Source organism: Equus quagga, chromosome 11, assembly GCF_021613505.1.
Source record: "Equus quagga isolate Etosha38 chromosome 11, UCLA_HA_Equagga_1.0, whole genome shotgun sequence".
In the NCBI taxonomy this organism is placed as follows: domain Eukaryota; kingdom Metazoa; phylum Chordata; class Mammalia; order Perissodactyla; family Equidae; genus Equus; species Equus quagga.
Genome location: NC_060277.1, coordinates 14,247,794 through 14,261,262, shown reverse-complemented (window position 1 = coordinate 14,261,262; position 13,469 = coordinate 14,247,794).

Sequence of the window (13,469 nt, the reverse complement as noted above, 5' to 3'; positions counted from 1 at the left end):
CTCCGTGAGAAATATTTGGATGAATGACAGGAAGCATCGTGAACCGTGCACCTGCAAAAGATATTTCACAGATTTCTCTTTGGACATTTTGTTATTTTTCTCTGAGCTGATATCCTTTCCATTTTATGCAGGAAAGGTCACTAAACATTTCAAAAGCATAAACATTTCACGTTCAAAACTTTTGGTACTTCAGTTGTAATATTGTTATTATGAGACTATGAATCTAAAATAGGATTAACTTCTCTGCCCAGGCCCTATCAGCTGCAATTTAAGAGATGTACCTTTCAGTTCCCACCCTAGGGGCCCAATCAGCTAGGAAGAATTATTCTTTATCTTGTGCAATACCCCCAAGTCTCTTAGGTCACAAATCACAGAAAGGAAACGTGGTTGCATTTTTCTGGGGAGTCAAGAGATATCCTCAAAGTACTTTTACCAAATGCATTAAAGTCATCAACGCGAATCCTTCCTAAAAGTAATTATAGTTACATGTAGTCAATGCTTTTTTGGGTTATGAATCATTTTTATAAGTAATATGGCATTTGATCATCTCAACAATTCTGTAAAATTATCCCATTTTGTGGGTCGAAAAACTGAGGTTCAGGAACATGAAGGGACTTACTTTAATGAGCTAGTCAGAAGATGACGGTGGGGAATTTGGAGGCGCTCCAGGCTCTAAGACTGGGCCTTTGCACTGTACCTGCTTGCTGTCTAACAGAAGCATAACTCTAAGATCACCTCCACAATCACCGGGAGGCAGAGGAGGGGAAGTCACTCTGGGAAGCGCAGAGCTGACCCTGCTGCATAACACTGATTTCCATAATCCTCCTCCCTTCCTTCCCTTCCTCCATGTCGTTGTTATCATCATGGTCCTCTTCGTCTAGACAAAGTCTAAATTGAACAGCTTAGCTGCTAGCTATGGACAAATTCCTCAGGTGCCAGTGCTAAAAGGACATTATTGAGGTGAAGGATCCCTCTCACTCATCACGAGTCACGTCAATTCCTCCTTCAGGCTGGATTAGGTATTGGAACTCTTTCTGAGTTCTGCATTGAACCTGGGACATAGTGTTCAAAGTTTCTGCTGAGAACACACAGAGAGGACGTTTTATCAGTGACAAGTCAAAGAAGCCTATTCCGGTTCCTCTAGGAAGAGATGCAGTGCCTAGATGTTGTTGTTAATCATTTCCATTCATAAAACTTTCTGTACTCTAAATAAAAATGTTCAAATATTTAAGAACAAGTCCAATGCCATAAATAGATGTGTTAGGGCTGTCACGACAACATTTAATTTCATTAACCATATGACGGACCAGAGAGATGAGCTCTCTCTTCCACCTGCATCCTTGACCTCTAACATCCCAGCGGTGCACCAGGCAATGGAGGGTGCTGGCAGCAAGGTGGGGGAACAGAGGGGCGAGGGGTCACTACATCAAACAGCCTCAATGAACCAGAAGGGGGATTTTTCCATATTTTAGGCTGGATATTTGGATTAACTCTCAGCCAAAGCCATTTATCTTAAAACAGAACATTCCCCTCTTTCACATTTGATAAATAAAAGCCTTAGGTTTAGATTCTTTCTGATTCACTGTTCCCTTTTAAGTTTTACTCATATGAAATCCAGGGTAGGCTGAAAAAAACCAAAGCATAGTGCCCCCTCCAGCTCTCCCCCATGAACCCTAAGACTGCCTAATTATTTTACTATTTAGGGAAGATGATATTAACCTAATACAGGGCTTTTTGGGGGAAAATCTGCCTGCATTATCACTGCATGACTCTGAGCTAGAAACCCCTGTACCTTTTCCAGTGACAAGGGGAGGAAAAAGCACGTTGTAAAACACATTACTCAAAAAGAACAGCTTAGGCTTACAGTAGAGAAGCAGTCTGCAGCAAAATAATAATAATGACAACAACAACACAGGAATGAATTTCTATGTAAGAGTGTTGGGTTGTGTCTAGAAAGTAAACTGAAATCCATTAGAAGGTAGGACCAAGTCTTACCTTCTTTTAATCTCCCTCTGTGCTTGCACAGTGCCTTGTCTAGGAACAATATGCAATAATATTTGTGTTTGGTTCTCTATTGGCTTTTTTTATTTTCTCCAGCTGACCATCTGACTCTCCTCACCAATCCCAGGGCAACTGAAAACCTGAGACAGAGACTGACCTGGGGCTGAAAGAACAAGCAGATGTTCTTGCCCTGGGAGTAATTCCAAGATCACCTTGGCTCCACAGGATGCCTTGGGCGTCAATCAGTATTTGCCAAGGTGAAACAAGGATGCTCATGTGATTTACATGCCAGGTGTTCTACTGGGGCCAATTTTAAACATGAGCAGATTGTTATTCATATAGGGTATCTTTGCTGAGAAAGCCCCAAAATTCTAAGGCTTGGAGACAGGTCTTCTTACTTCCTGTTTCTCAGAAAACTTCTTTTTTTGGTTTGGAAAAGACAAATTCCCTTCTACCTTTAGGTACCTGGCTCAAAATATACAATTTTAAAAAGAGAAGAAAAAGAAATGAAGATTTAGGGATTCTATGTTAGGACCCAAATGCCACTGAGTAGCCAGTTGGATTTCTCTCTATAATATTCTGCTTCCTCGAAACCCTATAGATTATTATAACCGTGATATATTTTGACTTTTGTATGAATCTATGTCAAGCTGTGCTACTTCACCACCTGATGATCTTTTTCTAAGAGGAGAAATTTTGCTTTATTCATGTTATACCCCTTAAAGCACTTAGCACACTGCCAACTTCCTAATAAGAGTTGAATAAATATTCATCATCATCCTAGCCTGTATTCCCTAGAAAAAAATTGCTTGGTGCAAAATATTATGTGTTGGGGCTGGCCCCATGGCCGAGTGGTTAAGTTCGCGCGCTCCGCTGCAGGCGGCCCAGTGTTTCGTTAGTTCGAATCCTGGGCGCAGACATGGCACTGCTCATCAGACCACGCTGAGGCAGCGTCCCACATGCCACAACTAGAAGGATCCACAACGAAGAATATACAACTATGTACCGGGGGGCTTTGGGGAGAAAAAGGAAAAAATAAAATCTTTAAAAAAAAAATATTATGTGTTAATACTTTCTTGGGGAGGGAGTGCATTTCCTTTGGGAAGGAAATGCAGGAAAAGAGGAGTGAGTCAGGGAAGGAGGGAGAATAAATATGACATGGGTGTGATCCACCCAGCTCCTGACTGATGTCAAATAGCCCTAATCATTTGATCTTACAGAATTATCTTCAGAGAGATCACGTGAACAGGCACATCCCTGGACAGTTCATCCAGGGGGAAGAAATAATTTTTTCAAGATCTCCTAACTCTTCTTGGCCAAAAGTTGGTGGCCCCATAAGCCATTAACTCCGCTAACTTCCAAGTTGCATGTGCCCAGGTTCTGAGTATGTCTGCAGCACCCCATACCTGACAGCCACAGGTAAACTGGAAGTTGATTTGAGCCCACAGAGAGTTAGTCACAAAACATTAGTTGGGGAGGATCAAGTGGCCAAGAGCTCCAGTGACTGTGAGACCAAGAGAACCTCAGGTGGGCTGAAGAGGTATCTGATACTTTGGTCAAAGTTGTTAGAGCTCTTAGACTAAGGACTGGCTGAAAAGCAAGATTCCATTAAACTGTTTCTGAGGTTTATTGGGACAAGCGCCACTCAACCATACTTGTGCTATGCTGCTAAGCTACTGCCTTGGAACCTTTTTATTGCAAATGTTCTTAACATTTAGAACAATCTCATGTACACTCTATATGAACCATATGCGCTATGAAATGTGTGTGCTAAAAAAAAATGACACAACATAGTGCTAAGGTCAAGTTTGTCAACTGAACACTACATAGCGGAACCATACCGCTAATGGGACAAATGCTCCTTCTTCTTCAAGATTTTCCAACTGTGAAAAATAGTGGAAAATCCATGAGAATTTGTACACAAACACACATGAGCATGGTGGAGTAGCACATTTATTTATTTATTTAATTTATCATTATTTATTCCATACGGGTAAATACAATCTAACAAATTATCAAGTGAGATTCTACGCTGACCCAGACAGGTACTGAAGATGCATAAATAAGAAGCAACCCTGCTTTCAAGTTTCTCCCGCTTGAGGAGAATGAGTAGACGGCTATACAACCGTCAGAGTATTAGAGTTTCCACAGTGAAGACAAACCCAATGGAGGAAGTGGTTCAGTAGGCCTTGGAAAATAAGGGAAGTTTTCAGAAATGAGGCTACATTTAGGTGAGGTTTTAAAGAACCAACAGAAATTTACTAGGAGAAAGAAAAAAGGAATAACATTCTAGACAGAACCAACAGCTGGAGAGAATGGCTCCTGTCCAGTAACCATGATGTCAACTGAATAAGAAACACTCTTCTGGGAACATAATTTACATACAACGTTAGGGACTCAGAGTTTCTTTCATCCTATGGAATTTGAATTTGAGTTGGGGTAAAGAGAAAGATTCAGCCTGAAGTAGTATTAGAATGAAAGCCAGAGAAGACGCTGGTGCTTAGGTCCTCAGGGCACACCCAGTGTGGGAAACTCTCCTTTGACTCTGCTTCCTATGAAGACTCTTGCACTTTGTCTAGTTTCCCAGGAGACCTCAATTGTTTCCACCTGTTCAGGGGGTGGGGGATGGGTGGTGAGCAAAGTAAAGGCATGAAGAGTTTCAGAAAATTCTGACAGAGGTTAAAAATTCTGAGGGGTCCCACCCCCTCCCCCTCAACTAATCGAGAACCAACCTTGTGCTAAGGTCCTTCATCTTCTTTAATGGTTATGTGGTTTTTTGTTTGTTTTCAGGGAAAGATTCTCTCTGAGCTAACATCTGTTGCCAATCTTCCTTGTTTGTTTGTTTGTTTTCCTCCCCAAAGCCCCAGTGCATGGTTATATATCCTAGTTGTAAGTTCTTCTAGTTCTACGTGAGACGCCACCACAGCGTGACAACTGACAGATGGGTGATGTGGTTCCATGACAAGGAAACGAACCCTGGGCCACCAAAGCAGTGAGAGTGCCAAACTTTAACCACTAGGCCATCAGGGCTGGCTCTAATGGTTGTTTTAAAATATAGCAACTTAGAAAAACCATAAAATTTTTAAAAGATATTTTCTTTGCTGCTTTTTTTCAAACTATTAAAAACAATGTTGCCTTTTTCTTTTTTTTTTGTTTTTGAGCATTGATTTGTATACCTACTTATTTACCAGCTCATAGAACAGTATTAAACTCTTCTCCACCAAACAGGTTCAGTAATCCTCTTTGTAGCACAGTAAAGAGAAAAAGAAAGAAGTTAGGGAAATTTTATTTGAGGAATTCTACAAAAAAAGAGCGAATTTTTTTTTAAGTATTTATTACATATTGCCTTTCCCATCTAAAAAATCCTGCTTTAACTTAGAAAAACTTGACAAAGTTTTTTGATGAAATAATATGTTATGCAATCCCAAATAAACTCTTTTTTGGGGAGAGGAACTAGAAGCCTACAACAGGTTGTATTTTACTTTGAATTGATTTCTGAGCGCTCATGTAGTGTGCTGGCACAATCTACTAAAAAAGTAATAATTATTTTTTATTAGCTCAGAAATGCCATAATATTTAAACTTCACAGCTAAATTTCTGTGGTGAAAATCAAGTACCTTTGGAATATATTGTTTAATTATAATACCAAAGGTCAGAAATTTAGCTCAAGAAAGAAATGCAGTTTCCTTATTAGACTGTGAACCATTTTTTGGTGCAAAGACCCACATCTAACATACATCATGACTATTCAATGTTAAATCCTGTAAAACTGCAATCAACCTAATAATGAAAACCTGGAATATCTCTTTTCACCGATTTACATAGATATTACAACTTCCCTTTTATTCAGAATTGCCGCACCCATAATTTTTGTGCTTTCCAGCACATTACAACACTGTGATACACCAGAGGTTATCACGAAAACCACTAGATCATTTCAGCTGCTACAAAATGCAGTGGCAGCTTGCTTGCAGAAGGGTCCCAGCCAGATGGATCATATTAACGTCTGGGCACTAAGGCTTGCACTGGCTACCAGGGTGTTTCTGGATGCAGTTCAAAGGGTTTCCTTTGATCTATGAAGCTGTATACATTTTAAGCCAAAAACTATTTATCCTAAAGTCACCCACAGTGGGCAAGATGAAACAGGGGACCATTGTTGAAGCTGCTAGCATCATGATTCAAAGTTAGTACCTTTCTCGGGCAAGTCCACCACGTTGCCGTTACCAGGGAAATTCAGGCACACTTTGAAGTCCACTCTTGACCCGATGGTCTAAGGTAGAAGATAAAGGTGTAACTTCCACAGCAGAATGTTTTCTGTATTCTAAGATAAAGTGCAATACTTCGATATATTTAATTTGTATTTTAATATGTTATATATCTTGATTAAAGTATGTAATTTTTCTAAAAAAGGAAACAGACATCTTTATTAATTCTGAATGATATTTTATATAAACAAAGATTTATTATTATTTTAGATCACTAAAATTTAAAAAATTAATCTAAATAACCCATGTTTGTTTTTTTTTTTTAAGAAAAATTGAGATCACATGCAAATAAGCCAAAAAGATCGGGAAGAATTAAAATCACCCATCATTCTACCACCTAGATATTCTGGAAGGTTTTTAATGGCCTTGAATTCAGCCAGAGATTATATAATTACCATTAGCTAAATTAAGAGACATTCATTTAGCTCTTTATTTATTCATCAAGTAAAACACAGCGCTATACACTGAGTTAAAAAGACAGATAAGATTTGGAATTTGATCTGAATTAAGAAGAATCATGCAAATAATTAGTTACAATATATGTACTAAAGTGTAATAATTGTAATATTTGAAGAATATTTAAAGAACAGTAGTGGCCCAGAGGACAATAACTAATTCAGTCTGGGTGGGGAGCTGCTTTCAAAATAGTATTTAAGGAAACGATGACACTGAAGCTAGATCTTGAAGAAGGAATTGAGCTGTGTCAGGCAGACATGGGTGGAAGGAAGAGGAAAAGCACTTACTCTGGGCCTGGAGTGCCAGATTCGGATCCTAACCGTCCCTTGACACACACATCTGAGTGACCTTCTCTGAGTTACCCAGTTACTCTGTGCCTCAATTCTCTCATTTCTACAAAATCAGGATAATAGTATTTTACTTCAAAGAGTTGCTTGGGGGTTAAATGAGTTAATCTGTATAAAGTACTTAGAACAGCTTTAGCTATTACTATAGAGCTTTGTGAAATATCATGATGCATTTGAGGAACTGAAATTTCTTGGGCCTTTGAGTGCAGAGAAACAGCTGGAGAGTTGCACCAAATGAGAATGTGTAGCAAATGGGGGTCAGATAATGAACAAGCTTAATTACCTGCCATGCTGAGGAGTTCGGACGTTATTCTGTAGGCAAAGGAGAGCCAATGAGATCTTTAAGGCAGCAGAGCGATGTAATAAGATCTGCCATTCAGCACAAGAATTTTGGCAGCAATGGAGAGAATGAATCATTAGAAACAAAGAAATTGGCGTTGGGGTAATAGTTCACAAACAAATTGCTACCACAATCATATATTAATAGCACGAAGGAAGCCCTGACTGCATTTTGCAATTTTTAATGAAAAGTTTAAAGAGTTTAAAATTGATGTTATGAAAAAAAGAGAGGTAAACAAGATAAGAAACAGGCCCCTCAATGCCGTTTTTCTTCTTCCCTTTCTGTAAAACATGCCACATATTTCTTAAATCCTATTTGTATCTCACTTCCTTGAGGTTTCCTTTCATTCGAGGCCTACAGCCAGGGCTGGACCTCATTTAAATCTCTAGAAAACTGAGCAAAGCTGTAGGTCTAAGTATATTCAGAAACTAGCAGAAACAGCTTTGGGTTAATCAACATCAGGAAAGTTGTATAGGACGAGTTGCGCTGAAGGCAGAAGGGGTTGCCTTCTGGAAAGGAAGAACCAGAAGTAAGAAGGCACAGGGAGAGAAAGAAACCCAGAAGTTTAATGAAATAAGAAGACCAACTTCACTAGAATCAGAGACTGTGATAGGAGCCTCCTGGGAATAAATTTAAACAAAACAGCACTGTGTTTTGGCTTTTGGTTCTCCGTGTATTTCCGCGTTTGTCAATCTTCCTTATCTAAATTATTTTTTGTATAAAATTAAAAACATTTCACTACATACTTTTTTGGTACTTTTTAAACTCAGATGATGTTTCTAGGAAAAATAATCAAAATTTTTCTGATTGATCTCTACTGCAACTATTGGCAGAGGTTAGAGCCATTTCATGTATAAAGTATATGTACTTTTTTCTTTTAAAATATGAAATGTCCTTCTCATACCTAATAAATACAAACATTGACTCAAGTGCTCCAGTCTTTTCAAACCCAAATAACGCTTCTAGTCTATATTAAAAATTAACTGCAAACTTTCTCTAAAAGGAAATTCTACACCAGAGAAATGTAGAAAGGAAAAGCTCTGGTGAACAGCAGCGAGCGGGAAGACTGAATGGTGATCCGTCTCTGGGTTAAAAGTTATAACAAACCAGCTGCCTGATCTGGGATAGGGTTTTTCATGCTAAGGCTGGGTAGTGGAAAATCTTAGGGAGAAATTTTCCATTCATTCACATACTTCACTGCTTAGAAATATGAACCACCTGTAACGGGAGCCCCAGGGGATTAACAAAAGTCGTGCAGATTACCCATTAATGGCTCAGACCCCCTCCTGTTTGAAATTGAGCCCTTTTTTTCCCTCTGAACATTTCATGATCTCCTCCACTAATTATTTGGAATTCGTTTGTAATAAATGCCTTATGTTCCCCTTCTGAGGCATGTTCGTTCACTAACATTTCACTTTTTCTGTCTGCTGTGAGCACCACAACAGAATTCCAAATGAAGAAAAGATAAACTTTTGGTTGAATTGTGTTTGTTTTACAAAAGGAAAAGAAGGAAAAGTGTTTATTTGGGCTGGGCCGGATGGTCCGGTCCTTGCATTTTCTCCAGTGATTCTTTCATTTTTTACTTCACTGCAGACAGGAAATCCTTTTTAATTCTTGAGGAGAATCTAACTTATCCTTGGACTGAGAGTACAAAGCTTTAAACAATTTGTTTAAAGATGCCGTTTGATTCTTTAGTCAAAACACATAGAGATTTGGATCCAGGACTTCAGCAAAGTTATTGAGCATCTGCCTTTGGGCTATGGCACCATGTCGGTATTTTCAAAGACCTATATCCCTGGAGTGTTTCTAAGAAACCCCTAGTCTCTGTATCTGTATGTTTAGGTGCATCACATTTATTTCATGTTCAGGAAATAATTTTATAAGATACATCTCAGTTCCTACCAATAAATAACTAGAAGATCTTTCTGGTCACTGCTTTATCAGCTTCTAGACCAGTGGTTCTCAACTGGGCGTGATTTAGCCCTGATAGGAGTACAACTTCTGAGATCTTAGAAACACAGAAAGCTATGTCGCGGATACTGCAATGATGCTTTCAGAATGGGCTATGGCAGAGCAGCTTACCTCCTGTCCGGATGCAGGAGAGTTTTTAAAGTGACATCGAAGAAACATGTTCAATGGATGTTGCACTTGGTGCCCATCAAATCTGGGCTCAGAAATCCAAGAGGCGAAGTATTGAAGGGATCACTTGTTGTGTTTATTGAAATGGCCAAGAATTAAAATAGTAATGGTACTGGGGAAAGTAGTAGTGAATCAAGAACTAAGAATCACTGAGAAATGCAACGACCAAACCAGGTATTAGTAGATCAAAGAAATGACAGGAGGCAGTGGGATTATAATCTTTATTCTATTTATGTGCATTATAATCATTACAATTATGTTTTTGTAACCATTTATCTATTTCAGGGACCATATAAGTTTTTTTTAATTTTCTTTTTTTGTCCCCGATTATTGACTATGATGAATAAAGCAAAGGCTTTTATTTTATTATTCGTACACCCTCGTCTACCCCAATAAGGGGCAAGGGAAGTAAGCTTCCTTTTCCAGTTCCATTCATTAGAGAAACAAGATACTTTGTTGTCTGACTTCCAGGCAAACCACTCAATTTCCAACTGGTATTGCACAAACTTCATCTTTGTAGAGTCTCCTCAATTTTCCCACAGAAGTTCCTTAATTATGGATCTCCTTGGAGCAAATGTTGGTTTTGCCAGCCAAACACATCTTTCCCCTTTTCTTTGATGACACAAGTCTCTTTTTTGGCGAATTCCCTCCCCCGCTTCTTGTGGCTGTGAGAGGCTGCCAATCACAGTATCCAACCTGCTGGCCAGAGGGGCAGAATATGTGACCCATGAGTGGCCACTGTAGTTGACAAAGGTTAGGTACCTGACTCCAGAAATTTTCTCTGGGATTTTTTTTTTTTTTTTTGCTATGGATATACAAAAAGCTGTGTTTCAGGAAAGAAGGAAAAGAGAACAAATCCTCGTCACCACCACCCTGTGATGGAAGCCCCTCTGAATAGGAGGAAATAAGGCCAAAATCAAAGAACAGCACATCTGAGTGAGCTTGGTGGCTTTTATCTTTTAGGGAAATTTCCCATTTCATAGAATTTGTCAAATCTATGGTCGTAAACTTAGCAATAATATTCCCTTATTAAGCTTTTAATGTCTGTAAGATCTGAGATGATGTTCATTCTCTCATTCCTGATACTGGTACTTTGTTTATTCTTTTTTTTTTCCTGATTAGTTTGGTTTGAGATTAATCAATTTTATTGATCTTCTCAAAGAGCTACATTTTGATCTCATTGATTTTTCTTGAGTGCTTCATTGTTGTTTAAATTTTATTTTATCGATGTCTGCTGTTATCTTTATTTTCTCCTTTCTGCTTAGTTTGGATTGCACTTTCTCTTGTTTTTCCAATTTCTTCCAAAGGAGGCTAAGGTCACTAATTTTAATCATTCTTCATATCTAATATAAGGTTTAATGCTATAAAATTCCCTCCCAAATACTAATTTAGCTGCATCTCACAATTTTTTAAAAATTTTCATTTAATTCACAATGTTTTCCAATTTCCTTTGTAATGTCTTCTTTGACTCGTGGACTATTTAGAAATGTGTTCTTTAATTTACAAATATTTGAAGATTTTCCAGATATCTTTGTTATTGGTTTCTAATTTAATTCAGTGGTGGTCAAAGTTTATATGACTTGAATCCTTTAAAGTCTATTAAGACTTGTTTTATGGCCTGGAATATGGTTTACCTTCTTAAATCTTCCACCTACATTTGAAAAAAAATGTGTATTCTACTCTTGTTGGGTGGATTATTCTATGAGTGTCAAGTAGGTCAAATTACTAATGTTTTTCAGGTCTTCTCTAACCGTGCTGATTTTGTGTCTACTTGTTTATCTATTATTGAGAAAGAGGCATTGGAATTTCCCACTATAATCATAGATGTATCTGTTTCTCCTTTCAGTTGTATTATTATTTTACTTCATGTATTTTGAAGATCTCCTATTAGGTGTCTATACATTTAGGATTGTTGTGGTCTCTTGATGAATGACCTCTTTGTTATTGTAAAATGACTTTCTTTATCCTTAGGAATATTCCTTGTTCATAAATCTACATTGACTGATATCAACAGAATCCCCCCAGCTTTGCTTTTCTCCCTAAAACAAGTCAGGTTTATTCTTCTATTAACATTTTTTTACTCATTGGTCCTCTAACTGAAAGATGCTTCCCCCAGGAGGTTGACATGATTGGTTTCTTCTTGCCATTGAGGTTTAAGCTCAAATGGCATCTTCCCAGAGAGCCTTCCCCTGGTCCTAAAATGGGAGCCTCCCCTCTTAGTTATTCTTTGTTTTCCTCTTTTAGCCTATAGTATTTATTTACTTTTATACTCAGCACTTATCATTAGCTGACATTATTTATTTTTAACATTTCTATTCTCTCCTTCATTGGAATGTTGAGAATATGTCTTAATCACAGCTATGTTTTCACCACTAAAAATAGTGCCTAGTAAATAGCAGGCACTTGATAATTGTGTGTTGAGCAAATGTATGAAGGGAAGTAGGACGGAAGGAAGGAAGGAAGGAAGGGAGGAAGGAAGGACGGGAGGAAGGAAGGAAGGAGAGAGGGAGGGAAGGAATAAATCAATTTTGAAAATCTGGTATGTTCCAGAGACTGTTAGAGGTCCTGGAGAGTAGAACAGGAGTAATATAAGTTGTGTATTTGTCATTTCACACTAGATTACAAATCCTTTGAGAATGAAGCATAAGTGCTATATTAGAGACATAGGAAAGGACTGGGAAAATCAGAGAGGGAACAATTAATTATGACATATATATATATTGGGAAGGAGATCAGAGAAATCTTCATAGAGAAGGTGACAATTGAGTTGGCTCTTGGGATATTTACATGGTTTTGTCAGAAGGATAAGAACATTCCAGAAAGGAAGACAATAGCCTGAGCAAACATTGGGAGGCAAACATATTTAAGCTAGATTTTTGAATAATGAAATATATATTTGAAAAAACATGTTCAAAGTTTCCCTGAAAATTTTTCTAATGAAAGCAAAATTACTTTATCACCCTAAATTCTTAGATACAAAAAGTATATTGAGTAGTAGGTACAAGTTTAAGAAATAATTTGCTGTAAAGTTATACCTAAAATGTATGCATATTTACATATATTTAAGCCTCTTAGATCTATAGTAAAAATAATTGCTCCTTAATTCCTGGAGCTATAGAACATGATTTTGTTAAGTGTAGAGTTTTTTTTTAAATTAGTTTAAGTAGAAATACCACTTGAAGGCTATTGCCACTGATATTAATGCCTGTTAAGTTAGTACACAACCTTAGCTTTATAGATAAATGTGCGTAGTTTCTTGAAGAAAGATTTTAAATATTGGCTTATAAGAAATAAAGCAATATTTGCCCCCTACTTTTGCTTACTTTTCTACTCCTACCATCACTGCTACTTGCATTTGTTTTCTCTAATTTGTATGCCAGCAATGACACATCCTGATATTGAAAACTACTGTCAGGATGTGCGAAAGTACATTCCTTCTCAATATGGTTTTATTTTCAATTGTACTCCTGAGTCATTGGTATAAAATATGCTCTCTCTCTTTTTTTTAATTCCGCCCTACTCATTTTTTTCCCTTTTTTCTAATCTGTGTTACATACATGGCTATGGAAATGCTTGATATTTTAGAAAAAAGATTTTTTATTGCAGTTTATTTATTATTAAATCAGACAGTTATTTCAGTGATTTAACTAGTATTTCCTAAGAGTCTACCATGAGCTTGTTTTGGGGAATATAGCAGTAAAAAACACAATAGAATTCTCTGCTCTTATGGAGCTTATATTTATGAAGGGGAAATTTTTTCATAAAAGAGATATCGATAAACATAATAATTATAACTAAATACATGAGAAATAAATAAAATAACAAAGAGCAACTGAGAGGAGACAAATAGGGAGATGAGAGAAATCTCTGAAGAGGGGATATGTGAGCTGAGCTCTTGATATAAGATAGAACCAGCTACAA